A 14437-nucleotide genomic window follows, 5' to 3' on the forward strand; every position below is an offset into this window, starting at 1 on the left:
GTGACCTGGCTGAAGTCGGACGCTTAACCGACTGCGCCACCCAGGCGCCCAAGAATGTATTTTTCTAACAATGAACTGTAAAATAATTTACATGGTGAGCCGTCATCTGCATTTCTTCTCACATATTATTTGCATTTAAAAGTTGGAAACAGTCTTCAAACAAATGAAGAGATGCCGCACACAGGGAGAGAGACAGGGAGAGAGGGTTTTTCTGATTTGCTCTGGAGAATTTGGACCAATAGGTAGAAACTGCTGTGTGAAGATCTTGGTTCAATATGAAGACAAACTAATGTTTCTAGAGCAGTTCAGTCGCGTTTGGCTACCTTGGCAGGTAGTGAGTTCCCCATTACCAGAGGAATGCAAGAAGAGCTAGTGTCCTAGTTATTGTAGAATGGAGAGAGGTTAGCGATCTAGTTTGGGTCGTAGAGTCGTGAACCCCATGACACTCTGCAGAATTACGTGTTTGTGCACATGCGTGTTTTTCTGGGTTTAGATCCTATCAAAGATTAGGAACCCTTGTCTTCCTGGGCTTTTGAGTCCAGAATTAGAAGGGCTGCTCGCAGGGGTTTTAATCATGCTGCTCGCTTTGCGGACTTAGACGTTGAGATGAAGAGAAGCAGATGAGTTGGCTCACAACGCACCGCCAGTTAGTGATCAGAGAAGGATGAGAAGCCAGATGATTCGGCTCTTGGTTCGGTGCTCTTTTCACCGTATGATGCTCTCTCTCCCTCTGCACTGAGTTGAATGTCGGATTCCGTTTAATCATGGCCCTTCACAGTCGTGAGATGCGAGACAAAGCGGTTGAATTTATTCCCCAAACGTAACTGCGAATAGTTAATAAAACTGCCATCATGGCCCCATCCTGCCCATCAAAAAGATAGTCAGTGAGTTTCACCAAGAGTTATGGGATTGCTCTTCTGGGACATCTGGCCTGACATTAGGCCTCCCTGTGAGGTATTTAAGCGCCATGAGAATGTACTTTCACTCCTGTTCTTCAGGGTTGCTCAGGATGTTTTCGGCTGGAAGGGACGTAATCCCAATTCAAAACAGTTCACCAGAAAAGGAGACTTTATTGGCTGACAGCACTGAAAGGTCTGGTACCTTTGGGCATGGCTGGATCCAGGGAGGAACTCAAGTTTCTGGAGAGGGGTTCTTTCCTCTGGGTTGGCTTTATTCTCAGGCTGCAGGTGATGAGTCCACCTCCAGGCTGTATCATCCTTGCTACGGGCAGTGTCCCTGGGTGGGGACTTTCTTTTACCCATTTGTTTTGGGAGACTCTCATTGCCTGAATTAGATCATGTATCCAAACAGAAAGCAATCACTATGGGCAAAGGCATGGGGTATGCTGATTGGCTAAATCAGGTCACATGCTCACGCTTTAAAGCAGCATAAACTCGAGGAGAATCAGGGATTCTTGTCAGAAGGGTAAAGGAGCGCTAGGCAAAGCCGAAAGCTGTCCACCCAGCTGTACCACTCGCTTGGACCCGCCTGCTTCATGGGTCCCGTTTGTCCTGTGTCTTCTTTCATCCCTCATGAGATTGGGCATTTCAAATAATTGCCCGTCTTAACCTTCTGCAGACCGGAAATCTATCACCCCTCGGTCTGCCCTCTCTGTTCCCTGATCCCAGTCTGGTGTCACTGCCTGTTCATTCATTCATTCATTCATTCATTCAACAGATATTTATTGGAAACACGGCCTGTGTGAGGCACTGTCCTGGGTTTTAAAAATAAAAATATAAAAAAAAGGGGGTGTTTGGCCCCCCCCCCCCCCCCCCCCCCGGAGTTTACGTTCTAATTGGGTTGGGAACAGAAAATAGATACCGTGTTAGGTGGTGATCAAAGGTGGAGAAAAAAATGCCCAGTAGGGTAAGATACCAGGAGGGAGTGGAAGTAGGGATTGTTATTTAAAGTAGCGATCAGAGAGGCTCCTCTGACTGACATGTGCACTGGAGGCGGAAGCAGAGGCCGGCCCAGCCAGAAGTGGGCTGGTGGCGGAGGCTCAGAGGCCATAGCTCCGGAAATGGATGCTAGGCCTTCCTCTGAGCCTCGATGGAAAAATATTCTCCACCTAGTACCCTGCCATGGTTCTTTTGTTTTTGCAACTTGGAAGGAGAGAAAGGTGGACCACTTGGTAGCCCGAAGTGGAGAAGGGCCTGGTCACGCAGACTTTGTGAGTGAGAACGCCGTCCCGTGAAAACAGGAGGATGGCATCTGGGATGTGTGAAGGGTGGGTGCTCTCTGGGCCTGGGGCTGGCCTCTGGCTCACGTGACCCGAGGAAACTGCCCCGTGCATGGTAGTAGCAGGTGGCCCATCAAGTCCTACTTGATTTGGATGTGTTCTTCCCTGCACTGTTTTTCCGTGCTTTGGCCTCGTCAACTGTGTTGTGAGCAGCTTCGTTGCATCAGTCCAGATGGATATGCTGAGGACAGGGCCCTTTGGGCTGGGAGTGCACAGACCTAATTAAAACTACCGTAAGGGGCAAGAAGAAGTTTATGGCTCGAGGTGAAGAAATGCTAGGAGCCAGAGAAAAGCTAGCCGTCGAGGCCTCCGGGTCCAGGGATTCAGATCCCTCCCTCTTACCTCTGTTCTCTCAGGTGGGCCGTCCTCGCGGGCCTGGAGTCACGGCCACATGTAGCCCAGGCTTCTAGGCTTACGGTCGTGAGGGAAGAGAGCTTCCCCACGCCAGCTCCATGGGAAGGAATCCCAGGCAAGAATGATTGGTTGGCTTGGGGTCAGGTGGTCGTTCCGTGCTGTGATGGATCATTTCTGGCAGAACCATGAAGTTGGAGTCATTTCCCAAAAGAACAGGGGAATCTATTCTGGGATGACAAATAGTAAATCCTCTGTAATGAGGCTGTGATGCCCTGTCCTTGCTTTTGAGGAGCTACTGCCTCGTGTGCAGTCTTGATTCTTCACATCCCTTGACCCTGCCCCAGCCACACCGACCGACTTCTGGTTCCCTAGACTTCCGGTTCCCTAGACTTCCGGTTCCCTAAGCGCGGAGTGCCCCACCATGCATCCACGCCATTGTGCACACATTTCCTTGTCTACGGTGTGCTCCCTCCGTGCCACCACCGCTCGACCACTTTTGCCAGCTCCGTACCCAGAAAACTCCTATTTGTTCTACAAGACGTAGCTTGAATGCCGCCTGTCCGAATCATGCTCCGTGTTCCCACACGCTCGATTTCGTGTCTCTACCACTGCGCTTCCCACATGGATGTCAGCAATCCCCTGACATCCCTCCTCTCCCTACTCCTAAAGGGCAGGATCTAAGTCATCTTTGTCCCTCCAGCCACATGGCGGGTATTCAGCAAATCCTTTTGATTGGATGTTGTTGAATGAACAGTAGGACAGACCATTTTTTCTGGGGACTCAAGGCGACAGGGGTGCAAGCGTCTTGGGAAAGCTACATAGATGGTGTGGCGGCCCTGGGTTTACCTGCTTCACCGCTCGTCTGCAGCAGACGTCACAGCTCAGACTTCAGGGGTGGCCGTGGAATGCCAGCCTGGTGATCATAATACGCAGCTTGAGCTTCCGTGGGGCTGGGTCAAAACTTCAAAGGCAGGAGCCTGTCTGAGAAAGTGAGAAGACACCGAAAGAGCTTGAAGATGCTCGGTGCCCGGATCAAGCTGTCCTCTGCCCCTTCCATGCCTTACTGCGTGAGTCAGGGATCTCTCCTACCTGTTGGTATAAACTGGCTGGGGGCTCCTCTGTCCTTTGGAGCCCAGAGGAGCTCTCGAGTCCCTAGGCTTCAAGAAAGAGGAAGCCCTCTAGCTGGTCCTTGCCTGCAGGACAAGGTCCTTGCCTGTAGAATAGGGTGGGAGGGCATTCCTGGTGGAAGAGATTGGGTAAAGGGAGGCAGGGAGGCTCAGGGCTGCACCACATGCTCAGAATGACAAGCAGTGGGGTCAGGCGTGTTAGTGCTGGGGGAAGTCTGGGCCACGTGGAGAGTTATGTACTTAGTCTGGAAGGGCTGGGCCAGCACCTGCCCTCTCCTCCCAACCTGGCTGTCTCTGTCCTCCACTGTGCATTTCTAGCTGATGGTGGTGACCCTCAATTTCTTCTTTCCTTCTCCCCCAGCCTTACGGGAAAATATTTTAAACTTAAAAGTTCAAAGTACAAATATTCATGTACCCACCTCCCAGATTAAACAAATGTTAACATTAGTCTCCTTATATTGGCTTGTTTTAAAGTTTTATTTAATTAAAAAAAATCTTTTTTAGGGAAGAAAGCGTGAATGAGCCCCATCTCTATCCCCAGCATCAATAATAGCTCATTGCCTTGTCTTTTCTCAGAGGAGTTGAAATTGGTGTGTGTCCTTCCTGTCCATGTTTTGATCACATATAGGCACAAGAGGCAGAGTAGCCTAATTAATGATTAAGAGTATTAACTCAGGAGCCAGACTTACTGGGTGAAAGTCTAACACTCTCTCTCTTTCTTTCTTTCTTTCTTTCTTTCTTTCTTTCTTTCTTTCTTTCTTTTGAGAGAGAGAGTGCACACACATAAGTGGGGGAGGGGCAGAGAGAGAGAGAGAGAGGGAGAGAATCCCAAGCAGGCTCTGCATTGTCAGCGCAGAGCACGGTGTGGGGCTCGAACTCACAAACTGAGATTATGACCTGAGGTGAAGTCAAGAGTTGGATGCCCAACTGAATTGGAGCTCAACTCTATTACTTTTTGCTGTGTAACCTTGAGCAAATTCCAGACATCTCAGGGTCCCAATGTCTCTCTTCTCAAAATGGATAGAAGGAAAGCAAAGCCCTTACACAGCAGTGTCTGATACCTGGCAGGTACTGTATGTGTTCGTTACCATTACGCAGGAATAATATATGGTGTTGTGTTGTGTTGCACCATACCAGCACTGTTTTGCAAAGCTATGTAAGTGGTATAGGACCATTTGGTAGCAATTTGTGTTTTTCTTTCTGTTTTTTGTTTTTATTTTTAATATAAGTTATTGTCAAGTTAGCTAACATGCAGTGTATACAGCGTGCTCTTGGTTTTAGGGGTAGATTCCCATGATTCATTGCTTACATACAACACCCAGTGCTCATCCCTAACAAGTGCCCTCCTCAATGGCCCATCACCCATCTTCCCCGCCCCCATCAACCTTCAGCTTGTTCTCTGAGTTTAAGAGTCCATTATGATTTGCCTCCCTCCCTCTCTGTTTGAAACTATCTTTTCCCCTCTCCCTCCCCCTCCCCCATGGTCTTCTGTTAAGTTTCTCAAGTTCCACATAGGAGTGAGAACATACGATATCTGTCCTTCTCTTACTGACTTATTTCACTCAGCATAATACCCTCCAGTTCCATCCACATTGCTGCAAATGGCAGGATTTCATTCTTTCTCATTGCCAAGTAGTATTCCACTGTATATATAAACCACATCTTCTTCATCCATTCATCAGTTGATGGACATTTAGGCTCTTTCCATACTTCGGCTATTGTTGAAAGAGCTGCCATAAACATTGGGGTACGTGTGCCCCTGTGAGTCAGCACTCCTGTATCCTTTGGATAAATTCCCAGTACACAATTTGTGTTTTTCAATCAGCATACCATGTTTGGGAGACTTTGCTTCTAGCCAAATTGGAATACCAGGGACCAGATTTCTCTTGCTGCCTGAAGCAATCAACAAAAAGATCCAGACAAAATATAGGAGATGAGGGTTTTCAGACCTTGAATATCAGGCAGCACAGGACAGCGATCCCCAAGATGATGGGAGACAAACAGTGTGAGCCCTATGATTGCCTTGGTTTACTGCCTGAAGTTTCCAGACTACGGTGTAGGGAAGGGTACCTCAGGTGGAGCCTGGTGATCTCCCTGAGTTGAGGAGAGGGAGCTGGGAGTTTGGAGAGATCAAGGTGGCCGGGATTCTCAGGCAGAGTGTGAATGAGGAGAGCCCTGCCCAGAAAGGGCTCCAGAGCTCCACAGGGAGCTTGACTAGTCAGTGCCTGTGTGCGAAGAAACTACCTAAGACCAGGGAAAGAACTGCTCAAAAGGATTAGAGAGAGCAATCCCTATAGTTCACAAAGGGTGGGGGGATAGTTCAAGTTCTCATCAGCCTGAATGGAAAAATCTGGTAATTCATGAACTATCTGCTAGAGTGCTCAGTTGTGGGAGGAAAGTTAACCCAGAATAGAGGCTGCTCTGATCCCACCTAACAAAATTTAAAAACAAACCTTGAGAGGATCAAACTGTTTCCAAGTAACTTAATTGTATCACAGAACAAACCCCAGGACTATCTATATGAATACAAAATATCCAGTGCACTACCAAGCCAAAATTCAGTCTCTTGCAGTCAATAAAAATTGGGAGGCGTGCAAAGAAGCAATTAACTATGACCCATAATGAGGAGAAAAATCCATCAATATAAACAGACCCATAAAAGACACAAACGATAGACTTAGTAGACAAGGATATTAAAACAATAATTATAACCACATTCCATATGTTCAAAAGGAGAGAACAAAGATTAAACATGCTCAGCAGAGACATGAAAGGTATAAAAGGGATTCAGAAGGTCACATGGTTCTGGGAAGCTGGAACAGATCTACTTTTTTCCTGTTACTCCTACTAAGTACAACTACAATCTCTGGACATTATATAAAAACAAAAAACACAAAATCAAAAAACAAATATAAGACGACACTGAAAGTTGGGGAGAGTAAGGTAGATTTCAGGACCCAAACCATATGCCCTTCTTACACCATACACAAAAATCAACTCAAATACATTAAAGACATAACTGGAAGACTCAAAACTATAAAACTGCCAGAGGAAAACACAGGGGGGAGGGTCTATGACATTGGTCTTGGCAAGGATTTCTTTGGGGGAGGCAGAGTAGGGGGAGGATATGATGCTAAAAGCAAAGGCAATAAACAAGTGGGACTCCATCAAACTAAAAAGTTTCTGCATGACAGAGGAAACAGTCAACAAAATGAAAAGGGACCCTATGGAATAGGAGAAAGTGTTTGCAAATCATCTATTGGATAAGGGTATAATGTCAAAAATATGTAAAGAACTCATACAAGTCAGTACCATAAAAACAAATAACCCAATTAAAAAAATGGGCGGGGTGCTTGGGTCGCTCAGTCAGTTAAGTGTCTGACTTGGGCTCAGGTCATGATCTCACAGTTGGTGTAAGTTGGAGCCCCGCGTTGGCTCTGTGCTGACAGTGCGGAGCCTGGAGACTGCTTCGGATTTTGTGTCTCCTTCTCTGTCTACCCCTCCCACTCCCCTGCACATGCTCTGTCTCTCTCAAAGATAAATAAACATTAAAAAAAAAATAATGGGCCGTGGACCTCAATAGACATTTTTCCAAAGGAGAAGCACAGGTAGCCAACAGGAGCATGACAATGTGCTTGGTGTCATGAATCACCAGGGAAATGCAAATCGAAACCACAATGAGACATCACCTCACACCTGTTAGGATGGCTATTATCAAAAAGTCAAAAGATTAAACAAGTGTTGGTGAGGATGTGGAGAAAAGGGGGCCCTAGTGCACTGTTGGTATGAATATAAATTGGTGCAGCCCCTATGGAAACAGTATGGGGGTTCCTCAAAAAATTAAAAATAGAAGTACCATGTGATCCAGAAACCCCACTTCTGGGTAAATATCCAAAAGAAATCACATCACAATCACTATCTCAAAGAGATACCTGCACTTTCTTGTCCATTGCAGAATTACTCACTATAGCCAAGATACGGAAACAATCTAAGTGTCTGTTGACAGATACATAGATAAAGAAAATGTGAGGGGTTTGTGTGTGTAATGGAATATTACTAAGACTTTAAAAAGAGGGGAATCCTGCTCTTTTTGGCAGCATGGATGGACCCAAGAACATTATGTGAAGTGAAATAAGCCAGAAAGACTTATATGTGGAATCAAAACAAAACAAAACAAAACAAAACAAAACAAAACCCTCACTAAACTAAACTAAAACAAAACAAAACAAAACAAAACCAAAAACCAAAAACCAAAAACCCACCCCCCTCAAGCTTATAGTAGAATGGTGGTTACCAGAGGCTGGAGGTGGGGGTGAGGAAAAAGGAGGGATATTGATCCAAGGGTACAAACTTGTAGTTAAAAGTGACCAAGTTCTGGGGCATGCAGGTGGCTCAGTGGGTTGAGCATCTGACTTTGGCTCAGGTCATGATCTCGCAGTTCCTGAGTTTGAGCCCTGTATTGGGCTCTCTGCTGTCAGCACAGAGCCCACTTCAGATCCTCTGTCCTCTTCTCTCTGCCCCTACCCCACTTGCATGTGCATGCATCTCTCTCTCTCTCTCTCTCTCTCTCTCTCAAAAATAAACAAACATTAAAAAAAAAAAAGATGGGGATGCCTGGGTGGCTCAGTCTGTTGAGCATCCAACTTCGGCTCAGGTCATGATCTCACAGTTTATGAGTTTGAGCCCCACATTGGGCTCTGCTGACAGCTCAGAGCCTGGAGCCTGCTTCAGATTCTCTCTCTCTCTCTCTCTCTCTCTCTCTCTCTCTCTCTCTGTCTCTCTCTGCCCCTCCCCTGCTCATTGTCTCTCCCTCCCTCCCCCTCAAAAATAAACTAACATTAATAAAAAAGACGACTAAATTCTGGAGACCTAGTGAATGGCACGGTGACCATAGTTAGTAACAGTGTGTCGTGTACTTGAGATTTTCCAAGAGAGTAGAGCTCAAGTATTCTTAACACACACACACACACACACACACACACACACACACGCAATGACTGGGAGGTGATGGATGTGTTAATTAGTTTGGTTGTGTTCATCACAATGTGTATGTATATTAAAACATGTCATATACCTTAAATAATATAGTTTTTTATTTCAAAAAGAGAGTCATAAACCTACAAACGTATATAGAGTTGTTCCTAACATTTCCTTATTATTTTGGTGTCTGTGGGGTTTGTAGTGATGCCACATTTTATTCCTGATATTGGCAATTTGTGTTTTTTCTCTCTCTGTGCCAGTTTTATTGATCTTTGTTTCACTGATTTTCTCCATTGTTTTTCTGTTTTCAATTCCATTGATTTCTGCTCTTTATTATTTCCATCTTTCTGCTTGCTTTTAGTTTTTATCTTCTTTCTCTAGGTTCTAGAGGTGGAAGCTTCAGTTACTGATTTTAGACACTTCCTTTTTTTGGATGTATACATTTGGCGCTATAAATGTCCTTCTTAGCCCTGCTCTAGCTGTTGTCCTATGACTTTTGATGCATTGTATTTTCTTTTTTTTGTGTTTATTTATTTTGGGGGGGGAGCAGAGAGAGAGAGAGAGAGAGAGAGAGAGAGAATCTGAAGCAGGCTCCAGGCTCTGAGCTGTCAGCACAGAGTCTGATGTGGGGTTCAAACTCTCAAACCGTGACCCGCGCCAAAGTCGGAGCTTAACCGACTGAGTCACCCAGGTGCCCCGATGCATTGTATTTTCATCCAGTTCAGCACTGTGGTGTATTTCTTTGAGACTTTCTCTTTGGCTTATTTAGAAGTGTGTTGCTTAGTTTTCAAGTATGTGGAGACTTTTCTGTTATTATCTTTCTGTTCTTGATTTCTAGTTTGATTCCACTGGTCCATGAACACACTAGGTCATATTATCTTGATTGCGGTGACAGTTTCACTGGCATTTACCTATGTCAAAACTCCAAGAAATATCAACCCTTTAAATATGTGCAGCTTAATATGTGTCAGTTATACTTCAATAAAGGTGTCAAAAATGTGGGAAAAAAAAAGACTCAGAATTTCTGGAAGTGAAATCTACAATGTCTGAGATGAAAAATGTGTGAGACAGGACTGATGGCCAATTAGACACTGAAGAAGGGAAGGTGAATGAACTTTTAAGATCTAGTGAGATGAACAATCCAAAATGAAACACAGAGAAGAAAAAAGACCCTCTCCCCCCACCCCCAAAATAAAGAGTAGCAGTAAGCTGTGGGAAACTGTAAACTTAATAGAAGTGTACTTTGAGTCCCTGAAAGAGGAGAGTGGATTAAAACTTATATAGTAGAAGAAATATTCATAGAAAAATTTTCAAATTTCCAAACTCACAAAAGTAAAGAAAAAGACACCAGTGCACATCATAACCTATTTGCTTGAAGCTAAGGATAGAGAAAAAAACCTTAAAAGCATCCAGAGAAAAAGAAGACATGTGCATGAAAGGCTTACCTCCATGAGCCTAAGGCTACTTCCCTTAGAAAAGTCTGCAAGTGGGGGCACCTGGGTGGCTCAGTCGGTTGAGTGTCCGCCTTCGTCTCAGGTCATGATCTCACGGTTTGTGGGTTCCCACATCTGGCTTGCTGCTGTCGGTGCAGAGCCTACTTCAGAACCTCTGTCTCCTACTCTCCCTGCCTGTCCCCACCACGCACTCTCTCCTCTCTCAAAAATAAACATTAAAAAAAAAGAGAGAGAAAAGTCTGCAAGTGAGTTTGACCTTTGTCTGGTGTCTGGGAACTTGGCTTTCGAGAGGCTTCCCGAATATGAGCTGAGAAGGACGCTTTTCCTTTGTGACGTTCTTTCCCCAAACCCAATAATCCTGCCCTCATCATGAGAAAATTCACAGGCGCACCCTAAATTGAGGGACATGCTACAAAATACCTGGCCAGTACTCCTTGAGATCATCAAGGGCATGAAAACCAGGAAATACTGAAAAACTGTCAGACCACAGGAGACTAGCACAGCTCAGTGCAAAGTAGCCATCTGGACTGGACCTTGAAACACACAAAGGTCAGTGATAGAAAACTGGTAAAACACAAAGTCTACAGTTTAGTTCATAGTAATCTACCAATGTGGGTTTCTTAGACTTGGCAGGTTTATAACAGTAATCAGAGATAGTAATAGTAGGGAAAACTGAAACAATATGAGGGGTGTATGAGAACTTTCTCCTGTCTGTGCAAGTTTTCTGTACATGTAAGATTATTCCAAATAAAAGGTTTATTTTAAAAAAGGTCATCCTTTGAGAAGTTTGATACAATCAATGAATCTCTAGTTGGAATGATCGGGGAAAAAAAAAGAAAGCATAAAATACCAACATCAGAAGTCAAGCTATAAAATGCACACACACACACACACACACACACACACACACCACACACACACACACACACACACACACACGATTATCTTGGCTCTCAGTCTATGTTGACACATGTACATCCAGGTAATTAATTTTTACAGCTATATAGTACTCTGTTCTCGCAGTGTGCCAGATTTTATTTATTCATTGTCGTCACTGTGGGCATTTAAATTATATCCATTTAAGTGATTATTATAAGCAGTAGCACAGTAATCTTGTTCAAGTCTCTTGTGCAGTTATCTGAGAATTTCCTTGAGGAGACTCCCAGGGAAGGAAATGCTGTATCCTAGGGCATATATTTACCTTTAACAGAAGATTGCCAGGTTGCTTTCCAAAGTGGTTGAATGGACTTCTGTATTTTATTTTTTTTACCCTTGGCCTCCTGAGGTCTGTTCTGGCTGATTTGCCGACTCCCATCTCTCTCCCGCCTCTCCATCCCTCCCATCTGTGAGATGGCTGATTAAGGTTGATCCTAGGTGATGGAAACAATGTGGCCCCTTTCACCCAGACCTGAAGTAACCTTAATTACCTCTTGAATTTCACTCTTCCCAAACGTTCTCAAAGCTACAATTTCCTAGTCGAGTCTAGCATAAGAGGAATCAGCATGGCATACATACTTGGCCATTCCCCACGCTACCCAGGAAACCAAAGATCATGTTCACAGATACCAGTTCATCTGCTTGCAAGTTTGAGATACACATCTTATTCCCATATGAACTCCTTTTTGGTAGCTGCCGGTCTCATCCTGTTGGTTTCTCAGATGACGAGAGTGACATTCAGAAAGGTTAAGTAATACACTCCAAGGTCACACAGTATATTGATGGCATTATAAATTTTCGGTGTTCTTACCAAAGATGCATAACCTGAATCTGATTGTGAGAAGACATCAGACAAACTCCAAACGAAGGACGTTCTACAATATGACTGGCTTGTACTCTTTTTTTTTTTTTTTAAATTTTTTTTTCAACGTTTATTTATTTTTGGGACAGAGAGAGACAGAGCATGAACGGGCGAGGGGCAGAGAGAGAGGGAGACACAGAATCGGAAACAGGCTCCAGGCTCTGAGCCATCAGCCCAGAGCCCGACGCGGGGCTCGAACTCACGGACCGTGAGATTGTGACCTGGTTGAAGTCGGACGCTTAACCGACTGTGCCACCCAGGCGCCCCTGGCTTGTACTCTTAAAAAAAAAAAAAAAATCAGTGCTGGGGATATGTGGGAAATCTATACCTCCTCTCGGTGTTGTTGTAAACCTAAATCTGCTCTAAAAATAGCCTTAAAAAAATGTCATGGGGGCGCCTGGGTGGCTCAGTCGGTTGAGCAGCCGACTCTTGATTTCAGCTCAGGTCACAATCCCAGGGTTGTGGGATTGAGCCCCGCATTGTGCTCTGTGCTGAGCATGAAGTCTGCTTGAGATTCTCTCCCTCTCAGAGGCAAACCATAAGAGACTCTTAAATATAGAGCACAAGCCGAGGGTGATGGGGATGGGGGGTTGGGGGGGCAGGGAAAATGGGAGATGGGCATCGAGGAGGTCACTTGTTGGGATGAGCACTGGGTATTTATGTAAGTGATGAATCACGGGAATCTGCCTCCAAAGCCAAGAGCACACTGTATGTACTGTATGTTAGCTAACGTGACAAGTTATTAATAAAATGAAATATAAAAATAAATGAAAAATGATCTCCCCCTCTCTCTCTCTCTCTTCCCTGCTTGCACTGTCTCTCTAAAAACAAACAAAAATGTCATGAAGCATGCATGTATGGATATGTGCACACACACACACCCACACACAACTGGAGAACTATTGTACATTAACAGAGACTAACCGGACTTCAAAGCTGTAATCATCAAGGCAGTATGGTACGGGCACAAGAACAGACACTCAGATCAATGGGACAGAATAGAGAACCCAGAAATGGACCCACAAACGTGTGGCCAACTAATCTTTGACAAAGCAGGAAAGAATATGCAATGGAATAAAGACAGTCTCTTCAGCAAGTGGTGCTGGGAAAACTGGACAGCGACATGCAGAAGAATGAACCTGGACCACTTTCTTACACCATCCACAAAAAGAAGCTCAAAATGGATGAAAGACCTAAATGTAAGACAGGAAGCCATCTAAATCCTCGAGGGGAAAGCAGGCAAAAACCTCTTTGATCTTGGCCACAGCAACTTCTTACTCGACATGTCTCTAGAGGCAAGGGAAACAAAAGCAAAAACGAACTATTGGGACCTCATCAAAATAAAAAGCTTCTGCACAGCAAAGGAAACAATCAGCAAAACTAAAAGGCAACCGACAGAATGGGAGAAGATATTTGCAAACGACATATCAGATAAAGGGTTAGTATCCAAAATCTATAAAGAACTTCTCAAACTCAACACCCAAAAAACAATCCAGTGAAGAAATGGGCAAAAGACATGAATGGACACTTCTCCAAAGAAGACATTCAAATGGCCACCCGACACATGAAAAAAATGCTCAATGTCACTCATCATCAGGGAAATACAAATCAAAACCACAATGAGATACCACCTCACACCTGTCAGAATGGCTAACATCAACAACTCAGGCAACAACAGATGTTGGGGAGGGTGCGGAGAAAGAGGAACACTTGTGCACTGCTGATGGGAATGCAAACTGGTGTAGTCACTCTGGAAAACGGTATGGAGGTTCCTCAAAAAATTGAAAATAGGACTACCCTACGACCCAGCAATTGCACTACTAGGCATTTATCCACAGGATACAGGTGTGCTGTTTCAAAGGGACACATGCACCCCCATGTTTATAGCAGCACTATCAACAATAGCCAAAGTATGGAAAGAGCCCAAATGTCCATCGATGGATGAATGGATAAAGAAGATGTGGTGTATATAGACAATGGGGTATTACTTGGCAATCAAAAAGAATGAAATCTTGCCATTTGCAACTACGTAGATGGAACTGGAGGGTATTACGCTAAGTGAAATTAGTCAGTCAGAGAAAGACAAACATCATATGACTTAACTCATGAGGACTTTAAGATACAAAACAGATGAACTTAAGGAAAGGGAAGCAAAAATAATATAAAAATAGGGAGGAGACAAAACATAAGAGTCTCATAAATATGGAGAACAAACTGAGGGTTCCTGGAGGGATTGCGAGAGGGGGATGCGCTAAATGGGTAAGCGGCATTAAGGAATCGACTCCTGAAATCATTGTTGCACTAGATGCTAAATAACTTGGATGTAAATTAAAAAACAAAAACAAAAACAAAACAGAGACTAAAAAGACATAAGGATTGAGTGCAATATCACGATCCTGGATTTTCTTTTGCACAGGTGACATTATCGGGACCACTGGTGACATCTAAATAAGGTGCCTGCAACTGATGATAGTATTTTATTGCA

At 44.4% G+C, this 14437-nt stretch overlaps 1 long non-coding RNA gene across 2 annotated transcripts; it reads right to left on the reverse strand.

Moving 5' to 3' along the window:
* Positions 1 to 1289: 1289 nt before the first annotated feature.
* On the reverse strand, positions 1290 to 10278 carry LOC121040438 (uncharacterized). Of its 2 annotated transcripts, XR_005795292.1 has the most exons (4): positions 10146 to 10278; positions 3440 to 3574; positions 2582 to 2820; positions 1290 to 2457 (listed from the first exon to the last, which is right to left on the reverse strand). It is a non-coding gene; the product is annotated as an uncharacterized LOC121040438 (long non-coding RNA). The 2 variants fall into 2 exon arrangements; XR_005795291.1 differs by having other exon boundaries at positions 1290 to 2820.
* Between the last annotated feature and the right edge of the window lie 4159 nt (positions 10279 to 14437).

Source organism: Herpailurus yagouaroundi, unplaced genomic scaffold (genome assembly GCF_014898765.1).
Source record: "Herpailurus yagouaroundi ecotype Mexico unplaced genomic scaffold, PumYag 182, whole genome shotgun sequence".
NCBI lineage: Eukaryota > Metazoa > Chordata > Mammalia > Carnivora > Felidae > Herpailurus > Herpailurus yagouaroundi.